Source organism: Lissotriton vulgaris, chromosome 2_1 (assembly GCF_964263255.1).
Source record: "Lissotriton vulgaris chromosome 2_1, aLisVul1.2, whole genome shotgun sequence".
Classification (NCBI taxonomy): Eukaryota; Metazoa; Chordata; class Amphibia; order Caudata; family Salamandridae; genus Lissotriton; species Lissotriton vulgaris.
Genome location: NC_141687.1, coordinates 206,344,945 through 206,363,575, shown reverse-complemented (window position 1 = coordinate 206,363,575; position 18,631 = coordinate 206,344,945). Strand labels below are relative to the sequence as shown.

Sequence of the window (18,631 nt, the reverse complement as noted above, 5' to 3'; positions counted from 1 at the left end):
TTATATACTTTGATATTTTAACTTTCTATATTTTTAACAGTCGATATTACATCACTTACCTTAAAAACGATATTTTGGTTGTCTATATTCTGTCCTGTCGATATTTACAACTCGATATTTTGGACTCGATATTATGGCTGTGCATTGGTTTCATGCGACTGTAGATGACGGACGAGAGCCAGCCGACAGGAAGGTAAGTGATTTTTTATTCTTTATTATTTTCTCCTTTTCATTTTTACCCCCACCCCATCACTACTGCCCACTAGTAGCCATACTGTTAGTTAACAGCAGCAGAGAACAATGGTAGATTGTCAAAGTGCAGCACGAAAATGGACAGACTAATCCATTGTCAGCTAGTGAGCAGCTACTACGTTACGGTATATAGCCATTCTACTCAGCTTGCCTTGCTGCCCCCTGAGTACCGGTACTCTCTTTGGCCAAGGAGAAGTTCTGGTACTCAAAGGCAAACAATTCAGAAGTGCCTGTACTCTGTACCGGGGAGTACTGGCCCATTTAAACCACTGATCACTGCTGATTTAAGTCTACAACCTATTTAGGATTTTCACTCCAGACATCATCAAGAGGGCCTCTAGTGGATAGTGGGTAATTGTGGAATACAGCTTTGTTTTCATCAGTGCAAGAAAAATGATCAGTCAACATTGGCATTGGTGATAAAAAGCATGAAAAAACATAGCCATCCTTGGGGGGGCGTGTTAAAAAAAGAGAGCACGAAGGTAAAACTATGGGCGAGAATGTGAAACAGGAGGTAAGAAAGAGAGGCACGTGGATGAGAGAAAGTAAAGTGTAGGGCAGGTTATGCTGTGCGGGAGGAGAAAGCATGAGAGTATATGAGAAGAGCAAGTAAGAGTTTTGTGAGGGAAATGAAGATTGGGGAGAGGGAGAGATTTAGGTGTTAGAGGAGGGTGCAAAAGAGCGCATCCGAGTGTGATGGTAAAAGGTCCGTGGGGAGAGGAGCAGACTCTTACAAGGGTATGAGAATAAGGTGAGACTAGAAGTTATATGAAAGGAAGTTGTGAAACAGGAATGGGTGACAGGACAGTGAGATGGCGTCAGAAATAGAGTAGGTAGTGTGCATGCAGTGACAGGGCATTGTGTCAGAGGATGGAGTAAGATGGGGTTTGAAAAGGAAGTGTATGAGAGAAGTCGGTATTGAGATAAAGAAAGGGAGTTCAATATGGGAGTGTGTGAGGAGCATGCATTTAAGAAGAAGTGGAAAGAAGCTTAATGATACAAAAGAGTCTAGGAGTGACGTGAGAAAGAGGATATGGTTGTAAGAGAGAGCAGAGGGCAGGGGAAATATTTGGGGGAAGAGAATATGAGGTGCATGCATGGACTGACTACATTTAAGGTGATAAAAATGCTTGCATTGACTCGTGATGGTGGAAAGAGAGAGATAAAAAATAAAGGTTAGGAGAAATAAAGAGATGACTTGGATGAGAGTTAGAGGTGTATGAGAAGGAAAAATAAAAATTAGTGTGAGTATAAGACTATGGTAAGAGAGAAGGGGGCAAAAGAGCTATATGTGAATGAGCGTGAGCGAGAAAAGTGTAAAAGAGGACTAAAAAGATACTTGAATGTGAAATAAGAGCTGGATCGGATAAGACTATAAGCAAGAGATGACGTAGATAGAGGTGTGTGAGAAGGAAAAATGAAATGAGTGTGGCAGAGTAAGACTATGGTGGGAGAAAAGAGGGCCAATGAGATATATGTCAGGGAGAAACGTGTAAGAGAAGACTGGAAAGATAAATTAAAGTGAAACAAGAGCTGGATAAGATTAGATTGAGAGTAGAGAAATGAAAGCTGAAAATGTGAACAAAAGTAAGAAAGAGTGAGAAGGTTAGAAATGGGATGAAGGCAAAGGGGAGATAGATCATGAGTATAAAGAGAAAGGAGTGCTATCTATTAGAAAGACAGCAAGTGTATTGCTTTGAAGAAGAAATCGTTTAGCGTGAAATAAGATAAGCACAGAGTTGCAATTTTGTCATTTTGTTGCTAAATTGCCCAACTGGTAAAAGCTCTCTCTTTTGCCCCTTTCACACCATGAGTAGAGGATGTCTCCCTATGGAACTAGCAGGGTCCCATCCAGGAACGTCACAAGGCATGGGCAAAGTGGACAATTGTCCTGGGCTCCCACCATCCAAGGCCCCCCGGGTAATTTGAGTTGGACAGTAGAAATTCCTGCTATAATATTATAGCTCATAAAAAGGAACTTATTCTAATTAGACAGCTGAGCATGCTTAACAGAAACTTAGAACCATATGCACTAAGGCTTTGCGCTGAGGCAAAGTCACACAGTGTGACGCAAAGCAGCGCAAACCCTCACACGGACATTTACTTATTTTGTGCAGGAATGGTGCTACTTTCTCAGGTAAAAATAGCTGTCAAGGGGGCATTACTTCATGTAACTTGGGCGAATTAGCCCAAGGGCCCGTAGTTTTTAATGCAAAGCCCAATCTACGAAAACAGCAGACCAGGCTTTCTATTAAAGAAGCATGTTAAGCAGGCGCTACCATGGAACAATACTTTATTATCTCCAAACATTTCGCTCATTGCATGTGTGCTGCACTGCACAGCACATCTCAATGTGTGCAATGATTCTAAATTCATAGGCATAGGATGTTGTACTGGAAAGGTCTCCTTCCGGTACAAATCCTTTACCACACAGTCCGCACAACCTCTGCTCGATGGTAGGCATCACAGGCATCATGAACAGCAGCAGGCCATTTTTCTAAATAAATGTGTCTGTCCACTGCTTTCTCTATTAGTGTAACCAAAGTTGCACTAAAAATAATATATCTGCCCCTTGGTGTGCATACCTGCCCCAGGCATTAACCCTCACATTCTCAGAAGGTGGGAGGCAACTGCATTAAAAAAGAATCTTTACGTGTCATTTCTCTGCATATTTCACCTCATCTTTTCTACCATAACCCTCTCTTAACCTCTCCTTCTGTCTTTACTTCTCGATTGACCTTTATCTGTACTATTTCAGCTCTTTCTATCTTACCTTTGTCTTCCTCACCTCTCTCAATACACCCAATTTACCTCACTCGACTTCACCTTTCTCTACCTCTCTCTAATCCACCTCTATATCACTTTGTGTCTCCATTTATATATGTTACTGTCTATCCCTTCTCTGTACCTCAGGTTTCTGTGACCTCCTCCCGCTCTCTACCTCACTGCTCTTTTTCTATCTGATCTTCCTGAATCTCTCATCTATTTCACTTCTCACTCAACCTCATCTCGATCTTTCCCTCCCTTCTCTTCATGTCCCTACATTTTAACCCCTCTAACTTTCTCTCAACTCTTTTTCTCCCTCACCACTCTATCTCTTACTACCGAACCTCTAAATTTACCTTACCATTAGTTTACTACCTCTCCACCGCCCCTCTCTCTCGCTCAATCTCTGTTCCGTTTCCTTCACCTCTCTAAATCTCTTATGGGACATTTCTACATCCTCTCTTTTCACAGCCCTTTTCACATTCCCTTCAGACTAAATGGCAATCCCGTTTATCTATTCTATGCTCCAACATTCAATGGGATCACATTTTAGAGGGATTGCATAAAGGTGTTCGGGAAGCTCGTCTTAAATTCTGTATCTTTAAAATCCTCCATGAATGGCACTGGTCTCCTGTTAAGCTCTATCAAGCTAAGTTATTATTGCATGTCTCTTGTTGGAGATGTTCTGCTCCTGGTTGTGACATAACGCACATCATTTGCCAATGTTCCTATACCAGACCCTTCTGGTCTTTTGTGGGGAAGACATTGAACTCTACTATGTCATTAACCTTGCCTCTTACATTTGCCACCATTGTTCCACATGATTTTCGTGATTTCCCAAAACTTTCTAAGCCACAAACTCGCCTTCTTCATACTGCTCTGGCCACAGCCAAGATTTGCATTTTACGCCATTGGAAATCTCCCTCAGCTCCTTCTCAGGAAGAATGGTTGGTGGCAATGGTGCAAATGGCTTCACATGAGCGCACAATTTACAATCTTCAAGACCAAGCTGCCATTTTTCTTCAAACCTGGTCCCCTTTTTAGAAACTACGGTAGTTGATGACTCCACACTTACTCCCTCTTCTTCTGCATCAGTTATACTTCCTTAATTTATATTTCTATAGTCTTCTTCTCCATTATAGTACTTCGGCTATTCTTTTCCCTTCCCTTTCCCTTCCTACTATCTCTTTCCTCTCTCCTGTTGCTCTGGTGATCCCTCCCCCTTTTTTCTTCTTTTTCTTCTCCCATTCTTTCTCTCTTTCTCTTCCATTCTTCTTAATCTTTTGTTCTTTCTGCTTTTTACATTTGATCTACTATGTATTAGGTTTATTATATTACTATATTTTCTCATTACTTTGATATTTACTATGTATCTTATTGAATAATTCAATAAAAAATGTCAAAACAAAAAAAATAAATCTCTTAGGGGCACATGCATCATTCAAAAAAACGGTCACACATTGACAGATTCACAGAATCTGCCTCTTGGCGACCGGTGATGGTCATTTGCAATAACTTTGAAAGATGCACAAAAGTGCATTTTTCAAAGTGTCATGTTGCGCGCACACATTCCCCTGGTGCCCCTGGGGCATGTGTGTGCGCAACATGTGATGACATGACAATATCAGGGGCGCATCAAGGTGGCCTTTTGGTCCCTTGCACAATTGAAATTGCAAGCACAAATTCCAAGTACCAATTTGGTACTCGCACATTGGGCATGCAATTCCCATTCATTCCACTGGGTCTTTAGGCCCATAGGAATGAATGGGAAGCTATTCTTTAATTATGAAATGCAATTTGCAATTCGCAGCTTTGTTGCAGTGCCTGCAGATGCAGGGGAGTGACTCCTACACTCCAATGGAGATTCCTACGGGTGTCTTTGATGCCCACAGGCCTGGATGGGTACCTTTTCTTTCAATATCTTTGATGAGGGCAGCACACGTTGATCATATTACATAATTAGCAATGTTTGTTTTTAACACCGTTCTTTCACTATGTTCAGTCTGTGCCTGCTTATATAAAAATTCCTGTATATATCAACACCTCCTTAGCAGCACTGACACCAATGATTTATTCTAAAGCATAATCTGCTCTTAACAATGAAAAGCTTTGTTTCAGGCCAAGTAGTGCACTTATATGTTTACATGTTGTTTATTGTTAATTTTGTTTGTAGAAAAAGTTGAGACAGGTTTTCCTGACGAAGAAATACATGCCGAAATGCGCTTAGTTTTCTAATCTACCGCCAGCCTTTGAACTGAACTTTTTCTCAGATTTTAACTTTATGTATAGTGCTGTCATGAATAACTATTGTTATATTTATGCATGTATGTATTTGTCTTTGATACACATGTAATTATGTATGTTTTCCTCAGACCTATGATCATATATCAGTTTGTTATATAGATGAATCATTGATGATTGAAAATATCTATATAAATAAATGTACATAAAATGATATTTGATATATCAAAAAAATCCCCCCCCCAAATATTTTTCTCACCGATGAGATATCTTGAATAAAAATATCTTTTTTCAAAAAATATATACATTGTTTGGTCATGTGTATATGTTTACTAAAGTGCACTCTTTTGTGTTTTTTGAAAGACAATATAAAGAAATATATAGCCTGATATGCCTTATATGATTGTATAACGTGTACCTAGCCATTGTCTTTACCCCATGAGGAAAACCTGGATGAAGCACAGGCACAGATGACGAAGAAGACTTGCAGAACGACAAGACCAGGAGCAGCAGGAGTCTTCCTGGATGCAGTCTTGGTTCCAGGCAAAGTCCGAGGTGCCCAGAAGGTCGAAATTAAAGTGGTTTCTAGTTTGAATCTTGTCCGACAATGAATCTGAAGAGCCACCCACATGTAGCCCTTAAGTACCCTAGGGAAAGGGTTGGGACGATTCAAGAGGAGAGGATGTAGCCTAACGGCTAGAGCTTTCGCACTCGAAGCTGGGGAACCGGGTTCGAGTCTCGACGCTCAACATCCTGTGATACTGGGCAAATCACTTAATCTCCCCGTGCCTAACAAAAATGAATGTGTCCTTTTGTAACAAAACAGGTGCTATGTAAAGCACCCAGATACCCGATGTCTCGGGTCTAGTTCATGCTATATAAAACTCCCAAAAATAAATTTTTAAAAGTGTCCCTCCCAAAGGAGGGGCTGAACAGAGGGGAGGATACTCATATGTCTTTTGTCCAGTTTTGTGCAAGAGTGGGAGCCAAGGGCTCCCTGGACTAGCTCCAACTGGAGTATGCAATGCACCCTTCAAAGCGGTCTGGTGGCACAGGCAAGCGCCCCACCCCAGCCCAATACACTAAGTCCTGTCTAGGAGGTACTCTCACCTCCCTGTGACAGGAAACCTATTGTTCTACCTTCCCCTGCTCAAGCTCAGCAGCAGGGGGACAGAATTGTGTCCGTGGTCGGCAACAGCACTAGCTTGCTGTTAGACCATGAAAGGTTGGTACCGGGAATAGAGGGAATACAGGGGGGCACCCTAGGAGATCCCCCCAGTACATGGGATCCTACATCCAACACTGGAATCGGTGTTGGGGTAGGATTTCAAAATGTTTGATACCAATGTATAGTTAGGCATCTCAAAATTGACTTGATGTTCACAATATGTATTAAATGGCTGAATGCACCATAGCCAGAAGAATCGACTGAGATTTGTAGGGGGTGTCCCCCTTATAACCTAGAACCCCGCCTTCAGGATTGAAAGACCTGCCTTAGGGGTGACTTATAAGTTTTAAGAGCAGTGATCTCAGATATAAGGAAATGTATATCTGTAATAAGTGGTGCTCACACCATCTCACGCAAGCTGCAATGGCAGGCCTGTAGTCACAGTTTGCGTGACCTCTCATGGGTGGCATAGTACATGCTGCAGTCCATGGGAGACCCCTGGTGTACCTATGCCCTGGTTAGTACCTTAGTACCATATACTAGGGAATTACACCAGAAGCCAATTGGGAAGGTACCGAAGTACTTACCACTGTCAAATTTAGGGAGGAAGCACAGTGACTAGGGTCCTGGTTAGCAGGAGCCCGGTCAGACTAGTCAGAAAACAGAATAACAGTAGCAAAAAGTGGGGGTAACCATAAAACCAGATCCTACTTTCCTACAGGGGCGAGACCTGCAAAAGCACACAGAAGCCCAGCCTGGCATGCCACCGGGGTCAGAAGACCGGCATTGTATGCTACAGTCCCAGAACACATACCAAATGGGATGGAGGACACGTGCTGCCTGTTGAAGAAGGTGGCTGAAGGGACAGGCCTCGGACTCTGAACCCAGAGAAAGCAGGGGAGAATGTGTTCAGCGAGCGAGTCACGTGAAAAGCTGTCATTGTGTTGATGCTTCTTGCCTTCATAGGTCATTTTACTATTACTGCCTGAGACCTTAGCTGGTGGGATTGGTGCAATCTGTACTCATCCACTTGCTCACCCATTGAGGCACACACTTGTTCATCCATCCATATAATCATTGAATCAGGCACTCACTCATCCACTAATTGACTCTCACATTCCACCATTTACTAACCCACACACTCAAACTAGACAATAAAAAATTAAGCATTTTCGCTTAAATATAGACTGACCTGGTGGCTTTGCCAATGCTTGTAATCGATTTAGATATTTGTCACCTAAATCCCTTTAAAATTTTTGCTTTCTGGCAGCATAGTGTTAAACTGTTTGCTGCTTTGAGTTATATATGCCTACTTTAGATGCATCATCACAGGGCCTCATTGTTTAACGGCAGTTGTAGGTGGAGCATGGCTTCACAAGTTAGAAATAAGTAGTAGTGCCTGGTTGTTAAAGCGCTGCAGGAGAGACGGATACCTGTGGTCATGGGAGGCACATTCCGCAGATTGCTGCTGGCAAGTTCACTGCTCCCGCTACACAAGAGAATTTTATGCCAAGCTGCTGATGCGTTTCCCTAGTGACACCAGTGAGAAATGAAACACTACCACCTCCCATCCATTGGTGTAGGAAGTGGGGTGGGGCCGCCCCAGTCATCACTGAGGGGGGTGACAAAAAAAATCCTTCTTTTAATAATTTCAATGTGGGGGTGGGGTAGTGCCTCAATTAGTGCACTCTTGTTTAATATATATATATATATATGGCCCCGCTTATTTCCCTCATCTCGGCCTACGGGATTGAAACAACATCTAACGCTGACGACACTCAGCTGATCCTGTCCCTTGATAAAAACTCCACGGAGGCTGAAGAAAACTTTAAAGCCTGTCTCATGGTGGTCATCAAATGGATGAAAAACAACCATCTCCGTTGTAACACAAATAAGACTGAAATACTATTGATCGGGAAAGATAATCCCTTTCAACCTAAGGATTGGTGGCGGGAAGAGGCAGCAGCCCCTTCAGATACTGTGGATGTGGCCACAAATCTGGGGGTGTGATTTGACTCCTCCCTCTCCTTCAAACACCATGCACTCAAGGTGGCGAGTACTTGCTTTGGCCTAATTAAAACCATGAAAAAATTATTTTATTTGATCCCACTTGCTGCAAGGAAAACAGTGGCTGTTGCATTACTACTCCCACGCCTAGACTACTGTAATACCCTCCTAGCAGGGGCCAATAAATCAACTCTGAGGAGACTACAGGTAGTGCAACACGCAGCTGCTGGATTGGTTCTGAAACTTCCACGCAGGACGTCAGCATCAGAGGCTCTGAAAACTCTTCATTGGCTCCCGCTACACAAGAGAATTTTATGCCAAACAAACTGAGAACAATGGAATCAGATATACAGTTTAGGAAAGCTCTAAAGACCTGGATCTAGGGAATAAATGACGAATCTTGTTTTGCCTTCATCTATGCCCTCACGCTCTACTAGTAAGCTCTTTATCTGTATAGCGCCAGGAGGCACCTTGGGGAGTGACAGTTCGCGCTTTATAAATAACATATTTCATTTCAATTAATTTCATTACATAAGAACCGCACCGGGTACCACCTGACCTTGCTACCCACTGCTCCCATAGGCTTGTCCTGCTCACAGCATAGGTCGAACAGAGGCACATATGATACACAAAGGCCTTGGATAAACACAGGGGGAAACAACCTTTACAACGCAACTTTTACAACGCACTACTATTACAACAAAACTTTTACAACGCAACATCCATTACAACGCATGCCATTACAACGCAACCATTACAACGCATGACACTACAACGCATACCACTACAACGCATGTCATTACAACGCAGTCCTTTCAACGCATACCATTACAACGTATCCAACACTTACCCTACTGTTGCACACCCTGGAGTTAGAATAGTAATTTTTACCCCTACACTATCCAACACTTACCCTACTGTTGCACCCCCTGGAGTTAGAATAGTAATTTTTGCCCCCACACTATCCAACACTTACCCTACTGTTGCACCCCCTGGAGTTAGAATAGTAATTTTTACCCCTACACTATCCAATACTTACCATACATGCAATGTAATGGTATGCGTTGTAATGGTATGCGTTGTAAAGGTAGTGCGCGTTGTAATGGAATGCGTTGTAAAGGTAGTTTTTAAAAATTCGTTGTAATGGCATGCGTTGTAATGGAATGCGTTGTAATGGATGTTGGGTTGTAAAAAATGCGTTATAAAGGTATGCGCTGTAAAAGTATGCATTGTAACGTCATACATTGCACACAGGGGCGTTTTAAGACTTAAGCAAAGTGGGATATTGACAAGCACCCCCACCCTCCAAGGAGCCAACTAGTAATGGAGTGGGGCAGTTAAGATTCCTGCTATGAAATCGCTGCTCGCAAAAAAGAATGTATTCTAATTTGACAGATGGGCATCCTTAACAGAAACCTACAACCATATTTACTGAGCCTATGCACTGGGGCAAAGTCACACAGTGTTAAGCAAAGCTGCGCAAACTCTTACTAGGCTATTTACTTGTTTAACGCTGAAAAGCTGTCATTTTCTCACCCAAAAGTAGCTGCCATGGGAGCATTACTTGAATGTAACTTGGGCGGATTAGCACAAGCACCCTTAGTTTTTGAAGGAAAGCCCAATCTACTAACACAGCAGGCCAGTCTTTGCGTCAAAAAATAGGCCCTCCTTTAAGCAAGTGCTAACATGGAAAATGCTTTCTTTTCTCCAAACATTTCACGCATTGAGTGCGTGCTGCACTGGACAGCACAACTACAACATGTGAAATGTTTCAGAATTTGTCTAGGCATAGATTTTTGTGTAGAAGAGCGTGCTTCCAGTACACATCTTTAACCAGACATCCCGTGCAGCCTCTGTAGGGTGGTACTAAGGTTGTGAGTGGTGCTAGGCAGTCATCACAGCTACAATGAGCAGGGCAGTTTGTAAATACATTTGGCTCTGCACTGCTCTCTCCCCTTTGTGTGACCCAGCACGGCAATCAAAGTTGGGGTAAAGATAAATATATTTCCCTTCCCTCTCTCCATGTCTACTACCTTACCCCTCTAACTTTCTCTCAGCCCTTTCTCTACCTCACTAGTCCCCCACCTCTCTATCTCTTAGTAGCTAGCCGCACAATTTACTACACCAGTAGTTCACAACCTCACCTCGCCACCACACCTTTCTCTCGTTCTACCACTTTTACCTTTGCCTATCGAAATGTCTTACTCCTTTATGGATACCACTATTTCTCTATCTCTAGCCCTTTTGCTCTAGCATCAACTCTTCTCTCTGACACACCCAAACACATATCTACCTCTGGAGCTTCTCCATTTCAGCTCACGCCCTCCGGCTCAACTATCTCTAAATGTGTTTCTTTCTTTATAGATCTCTTTACCTCATCATCTCTTCCGCTCAATTCTCTACATCTGTATGCACCTCACCTCTCTTTCTTTATTTTAGGTATGTCTATCAACTTTCTCCTTTTATTCCACCCCACATTTCTATATCTACCCTTCACACTTTCCTCTCTGCATTTCCCTCTTCCATATTACTCTCTCATATTACTCTCTATATTTGACCTGTTTTCCAGTAAATCTCTACTTTGTTCTCTATTTACTTGCATCTCTTTGTGTTTTCTCAAGCTTCTTTATCTTCATTTTGCTGCATTTACCTCCAATTCACCTCGTTGTATACACTACCTCTCTCTACCTCGCCCCTTGGAGTACTATAGTTCTCTGCCTTTCTGTCTAGATTTTGTTCTACCTCCCTCTATCTCACTCCACCTCTCTACACACTCTAAAACTATCCCCGTTTCCCTACCTCCCTTTCACTGCCTGCATCTTCCTCTTTCTACCCGTATTTATCTTTCCTTATGGATACCTCACCTTTCTGTATTTACCGAACTTCTGACCATACCGCACGTCTTTTTACATCATCTCTGTTCTTATCCTTTATTTCCTCTACTTTACGTCTCCTAGACTGTTATATTTATGTCTCGGTCCATCTCCTGTATCTCACCGGCTCCATTTATCTCACTCAGAAGGATCGCACTGTCTAGCCAGATAACTGCTGACAGGTAAAGTGGAGAAGAGGGACAGGACACGCCAAGAGAAATTAGAAGAACGTTCTTCGTTTGTCACCAATGAAATAGTCAAAATACTCAAAGAACTTTGATTTTCACGGTTATAGCAACAATGCCAATAGTGACAGAGGACATATTTATGGTTACAAATATTTTGCAACTACATTTGCAAATTTCAAGTTGTATGTGCGTAATTATTCTTTTATCATTATGCACTAATCTACTAAACATCTAAAAGTCATCCTTAGCATGTTTTCCCTACAGTGGGAGTAAAAGCTAGTTAGACACTAATTTCCACATAAAGCGTTTTTGTTGTAAGTTAAAAAAAAGTCTAGATCAAAAATAAAAAAGCAATGGCTTCAGGCCTTTAGCAATGCTTGATCAAGCTTTCACTGGCACTACTTGGCTGGCACACCAGCCAGCTTGAGCTCTCGGCTGTTCGTGCCCGCCCCCGTTTGCGATGGTTTAAAATATAATTCAATGTTGTCTGGAATCATGGGGGCTTCAATTAGCCAAAAGGGGGGTAATAAGTTCAAACTTGTTTCATACAAGGGGCTCCAAAATATATTCAGTCCGGAGCCCCACAAATCCTGAAGATGTCACTGGCTTACACTCATGCATGCCAGTTTGTCCTGGTCTCGGGGCTAGTCTATAGAAATAACGGGAGATTTCCCAACAGGATGGCGACCCCTAAGGTCGGTAGCAGTGGGTCAGAGCCAGTCACATGGACCCCGGACATAGATCCGTATCTCTTAAAACTCAAATCAGAGTTCCACTGGTCATGTAACTTGAAGTCACACCTGCAGAGGCCTTTGAAAGGATTGCTGATTCTCCCACGCTCCAAAGCTTACAACAGAAGGCACTAGCGCTTCGAGCCGGCCAGAGTGACACAACACTATACAGGCGGGCCTTAGTTGGCATAAGTTTGCACTTGCTAGTTCGTTTTCTTTTAAGCGTTCCTATGCCCCATGCACGCCGCTGACAGCTCCGAAAAAGGTCAAATAAACAGAAAGGCACTCACTGTAGTAAAAGAAAGGGCTGAATGTCCGCGCGGCTCCTCTGTTCGCCCGTCGCTCTGCTCTCAGCTCCTCGTGTGCTCTCTGGTATGCGAGGCTCATTCAGGTTATATATATCTCCATGATATGAGCTCAAAGTGCCCATGGGGCGGGGCACTCCACTGACCACGGGGCCCTGGGGGGAGTCCTGCTGCTTCTGGGGCGCTGCTAATAAAGCAGAACATTGGATTGACCCACCGGACCCTCCATTTAAAGTCGCGACCTCGCAAACTGGCCCAGTTGTGGGGAATGTGCTACTCCGAGCTCTAAAGATTTGTAAATGTTGATTACATTCGCGCGCCCCCACCCCTCTGCCCTAATGCCCACGGCCCTACCTATCTATTTATGGAAGCAGGCGACAGCTGAGGCTGGGGAGACACGTGGCCCGGTGCCCCATGTTTGGGTGAGATGGCGCAGGGCAGCTGCTGCATCCAGAGAGGCCGAGCAGGTTCTGGAAGATGCTGGAGCGGCCGGCACCTTCGAGACTAGGCCGCGGCGGGGCGTGTGAGACCGGGGAGGGCAGGCCCGGCTCTTCAGCACCGCCACCCTGCCCTTGCATGACTTGTGCATGAGCTGGGGCACAACTGCCTGCGCTCTTTTGGCCCAGTGGGCTGAAATGGCATTTAAGAAGAAGTTAATGCCAGGAAATTAAAATGGATTTATCTTAGTACTCATATTAAACTGTCACATGGTTTGATGAGGAGAAGGAGCTAGGAAATACTCTACATGTCAATTTATTTATTTATTTATTTATTTACTGGCATTTTTAGAGCGCAACCAAATACCCGTGGGTGTCTCGGCGCTAAATGATATGACGCTCAATGATATGACGTACACATTGGGACACAATCTGCAATCTATCGTCACAAAATATACATTTTGCATTAAAATGTATGCATCAGACCGCTGCGTTGCACCATATAGCAACCTGAATGTTAAAGCATCAATGCTAGAGTCCAGAGAATTTTTATTAAAATGACACATCTGGCTATTGTCGCCTGCAAATACGTGTGTGTGGGTGGGGGAGGGGGGGGTGGGGTTCGTGATTCCTACTAGAGAAGGGCAAGCCAGCAAAGCTCGCGCCTGGCTCAGGATGAATGACTGTCTCTAGCTCGGCTTTGTCCCATGGGGATTGGCGAGTCAAAACAGGGCTGAGGCAGTTATCCCAGGCACTGCCATTCAACTGCAAAAAGAACAGATGAGGGACAGAATGCTGAACAAATCAATCATGAAACCCCAGTCACAGATTCGGGTTGAATCCATCATTTTTGTTTGCACTGCCACGCTTTCCCAGGTTAGAACGAGCCATATGCAAATCGGTCTTGACCCTGCCTCCCATGGAAATAGTCCATTGGGAACTGCCAGGCCAAGTCCTTCATGGACCAGAAACAAGCATTCTGGGACTGGTTTTGGAGTATCACCCCTAACCAGTCAGACTAGCTTGAATCCGAAGCTAGAGGCATAGGGAGCACAGGACCCATGTCTGGGCATACTCTTGCCACTTAGGGCAACAAATGCAAAAAGAACAGATAATGGACAGAATGCTAAACAAATCAAACATTCACCCCCAGACCCATATTTGGCTTAAATCCATTGTTTTTTTTTTTTGCTCAACATGACATTCCAATTTAGACTCATCTATATGCAAATCATCCTGACCCTGTTCCCCATGGAAACACTCTTCTGCCTTTCAACACATAATCACCAAAGGGCGTAATAGGGATAATACGCACAGCATGGACAAAAGCCGACCACTCAACACCACATGAACAATCAATAGCCACAAGGAAAATGGCCAAAAACAATTAAAGCACCTAAGATTGCGAGGGATCAGAATACATCAAACACAATCAAAATTGTCCAATCAGACTTCTTAAAAAGTCAGTCGAGATACAACTGAAGCTGCATCAGTTAGGAATACATTTCATTATACCCACAATGTTTCCTTGCACTTTTTCTCAAGAAACAAGTTTATACATATATATTTTCTTATCCTGTGATACTTGTATTTATTGAACATAGTGAACTAATTTATGCCAAGGATTAAATGAACACAAAATATTATCCTTCAAGAATGAAAGTGAGATGATAGGTATTTATCTGGTGGCAGATCTGCACAATGAGCAACCAGGAAACAGCTTTCAAATCAAAGCGTCTTGACAACATTGTGGGATCCTATGCAAATTTGTTTACTTTACTGCATCGTAATTGAGCAGCAAACCATAGGGAAACTGAGGAAGAAATTAAGTCCAGGATATGAGTTATATAAAAATCTCACTTACATATAGTTTAATATACAATAATGTAGCAGCACATGCTAGAACAATATTGTCTATGTATATAATGCACATGACGAAGATGTATCTCTTGGATCAACCATGGTAGTATTTATCAAGGTAGGATTGGAGGCGGGGGGAAAGCTCATGTTTAAAATCTATCAACTTTCACAGATGGGAATGCAGTGATATGGACTAATGTACTGAAGGGATACACAAGGAGTGACAAAATAACCAGCTTTAATGTGAAAGACTTTCATATTTTATTTGACATTTCTGTATCAGACTTTTGATGGTTCAGCTCATTCTGTGACTCTCACATCCCAGCCAGGCTCATGGCTAGGCGCATGGCTTGGCTCAGACTTGGCTCTCCGTATAAACCTGCTGGCTCGGCCTCCTCCAGTCCTTACAGCAGTTAACTGGGATGCTACAGGGACTGCTTCTGGTTTCTCTCATATTGAATACACATTTCATGCATTGTAGTTGCATTTGTGTAGCACATCACTCCCTTGAAGGAACCCTGAAGTGTCTTCCGTGGACCAGTTGCCTGCTACTCCCTTAGTTGTGGTTGGCCAGGAGAGTGAGTGTGTATAGTGAGGCCTGTGTGGCACTTGTGTCATGCATGAGCACCTGAATTGAATATTACATTTGTAGAATGCAACTGTCACGCCAAATGAAGCATCATGGCGCTTGGCGGAGATAAAATAGAGTTCTTTTCATATCTAAATCGAGTCTGGTTTCTTAGATGAGAGAAATGCACTTAGGGGCCTATTAGGATGGCGGACAGACCTGCGTCCGTCCGCCACCCCAGAGGAGGAGGGACCGTCTGCAGGGGCTGCGGCGGTCCCTCTGTGCTAATTAGGATATGACCGCCACCCTGGCAGTCACATCCTGTATTTTTAACATTGCGGCGGGTGCTGCTTGAAGCAGCACATGCCGCAATGTTAAAAAAATGCATGTTTACCTTTGCATACACGATGCTGCAGGCACCGCGTGGTGCCTGCCGCTTCGTGCACGCAAAGGCAGAGGGGTACCATAGGAACCCCCCATGTGCACCCCCCACGCCCCCTTCATCCCTGGGGGCCCGCAACGGGCCCTCGAAGACAACACCGTATGCCTTTCCACGGCGGAAATACCGTCGTGGAAAGGCATATGACCGCAGCTATCCTAATATGGCTGGCGGTGTCTGATAGACACCGCCAGCCATGTTAGAGCTTTTCCGCCGCGGTCGGAAGGCGACCGCGGCGGAAAAGCGGCGGACGGAAAATAGATCCCCCAGTCATCCTAATCTGGCGGGGGGTCTTTTTCCAGTCCGCAGCGGATAATCCGCATCCTCCGGGCCGGCGGTGGCTTCCGCCGGCCCGGAGGATGCGGATTATCCGCAAGCATAATCGGCCCCACAGTCTGGGACTGCAAAGATTCAGGTTTTCAGAAGTTTCTTAAAAAGAAATTCTGGTTCAGTGGATCACAGAAGGCGTGAAAGGTGATTCTAGGCTTTAGTCCCAAGAACGGTGAGGGATTTACCACCTATCGCCTTGTACCTAAAGGTAGGAGGTTTGAGCAGATTTGCTGATAAAGATCTTAGAGTGCGGGTTGTAACATAAGGCATACATTTGGCAACTAGGTATTTTGGCCCTGATGGTCTAATGGCTCTGAAAGTGATTTGCAGGATCTTAACAGTACTCTTTTGTGAGTTGGCAGCCGGTGCAGAGCTTTAAGAGCCGCAGAGGCTGAGGAACGCGGGGTAGATTCAATACGAGTGGCTGTGTGTTGAACTGTTTTAAGTTTCCGTAACATGTGTTTGGTGGCACCTGCGTATAGGCTGTTACAGTAATCTAATCTTGATGTAATAAATGCCACAGCCATTGTCTTTCCAGCTGAGCAGGGGATAAAGTCAACAAACTGAAGGGTGTTCCTTAAATGATATGCCTTATATCCAGCTGTGCATAAGCTTAGAGTGGAGTAAAAAGGAGAGAGCTGCACAGAGATACCCCGACAGGGGTGATTCCAGCGCTCTACAAATTCTTCATTCTTCTTCTATAGCTTTGCTTATGCTTTTTAAATACTGTCGGTTGGTAGAGTGTGGTAGATTTTCTGGGACTATGCAGGAGTTCTTTTGCTGTTGTGCTTGACGTTCAGTGGGTGGTCTTATTGTCTTGCTGTGGTCTTGTAGCTACAGTTATGTATGTGGAGAAAAGAGAGAGAAGGTGATACAATCATTTATGCGTTCAGCTACTCTTTAGTGCTGGTGGGCCATCATCAATTGAGACTTGACCTTTGAGGTTTGCTCTATGTTTACGCCGCTTCACGCCCTTTCTTTATATCATGAGGTTATTGATCCATGATACACTTTTCAGATAGACACAGATTTAAATGTAATAGGTTGAAGTTAAGCCCTTTTGAAAAACCTTCCCCTAGCGGTTGAGTACAAAGGGGCAGCACTTCAGCTTTACTTAGGTTAAAGCCGTGTCTTCAGAGAGGTGGACCACGGGTCGCCTTATGAGGTAAGGAAGAAGGTAAGGATGCTGGCTCCAGCAATAATCAGGGACACTGCTAAGCAACTGAACCAGTAACATGGTTATGCATTTTATGAGGTCCACCTGACCTAGCCCCTGAGAATGCGGACTGAGTCAACCATGAGCACTGTCCCTGAGAGGGCAGACTTTCTTGTTTGAATGGTTTCTTCTGGGGTTCCCAGACATTCATACTGACACCCAAGACAGCAGTTTGTTTCCGATAGAGACTTTATTAAGTGCTGGGCGGTGTTCAAATACTGTAACATTAATAAAGAAGTCTGAACTTTGCAACAATGGCCCCCTCACACCCACCTTCATCACTGGGCCCGGATGTGGAAAGAAAAAGCCTTGGCTTGTTGTTGTGGTCTTCATCCTGCCAGACCCGGGGCGCTCTAGTCTCTGCTGGCTGCTCTGTAGCGCTCCTTTCTATTTCTCCCATGAATCATCCGCATACAGCAGCAGGAACGCGCACCCCCTTCATCGCCTTCTTGATCCAGGCTGCAATACCAGATGCAAACGGCAGAGGGCTCGTTAATGCCAAATACACAAGAGTCGAATACCAGAGCCCATTGATCTTGTCAGCACCACAACATATGGCAAGTACTAGGCTTCAGCAATGGACCTTGGGCCCAGCAAATTACACAGACCTCTCAGGTACGCTGCCAGTGCTTTTAGGCAAAACTGAAAGTATCTCCGGTGTCCACTTTCAAAATGCACTCATTTTAGTTAACTTATAAGAAATGCTCCAAGAAACTCGGGCTGTGAGCGAGTTAAAAATGTCCATAAACAATCAGTCAGTGTTAATCAATCAATTGTTAGCAATCCGTCAGTCTTCAGGAATCAATAACTCTTCAAATGTCATGGAGAGCATCAGATGAAGGATGAAAAGGCCTAAGACCCAGGGTGCACTGAGCAATGCAGCAGCATCCACAGGGTGCTGGAAAGTTACTGTGAGTGTGAGAGCAATGCATTGTGGATGTTTGTATGGAAAACATCCCATAACTGGGAGGACATCAGACGGGTTAGTTGTGACTACCAACTGCAAAGCTAATCTGCTAGGATTTCCATTGACTGCGTGATCTTGGGCAAATCAATGTCCGCCTTTAACCCAAGTGTTGAGAGTGCTAGAAGCGGGGATGCCTCCACTGGAAACACCTCACGCCCATGCCCTGACTTGGTGGAAGTGTTAATTTCTAGTGCAGCATGCCAAAACTTCTTTGCCCCCAGATTTCCCCGGTATAATGCAGACCTATTCACGAGGCTCTGCCCCTTGACCCAGGATGCCCTTT

The 18,631-nt window shown here is 44.1% G+C and overlaps 1 protein-coding gene across 1 annotated transcript in view; it reads right to left on the bottom strand.

Annotated features, from left to right (window-relative positions):
• Positions 1-12,621, bottom strand: part of LOC147729838 (protein unc-45 homolog B-like) — a 93,552-nt gene extending 80,931 nt beyond the window's left edge. The window contains exon 1 of the mRNA XM_086954740.1: positions 12,517-12,621. The gene's annotated coding sequence lies outside the window, so the exon portion shown is untranslated. The remainder of the gene's footprint in view (positions 1-12,516) is intronic.
• Positions 12,622-18,631: the final 6,010 nt, after the last annotated feature.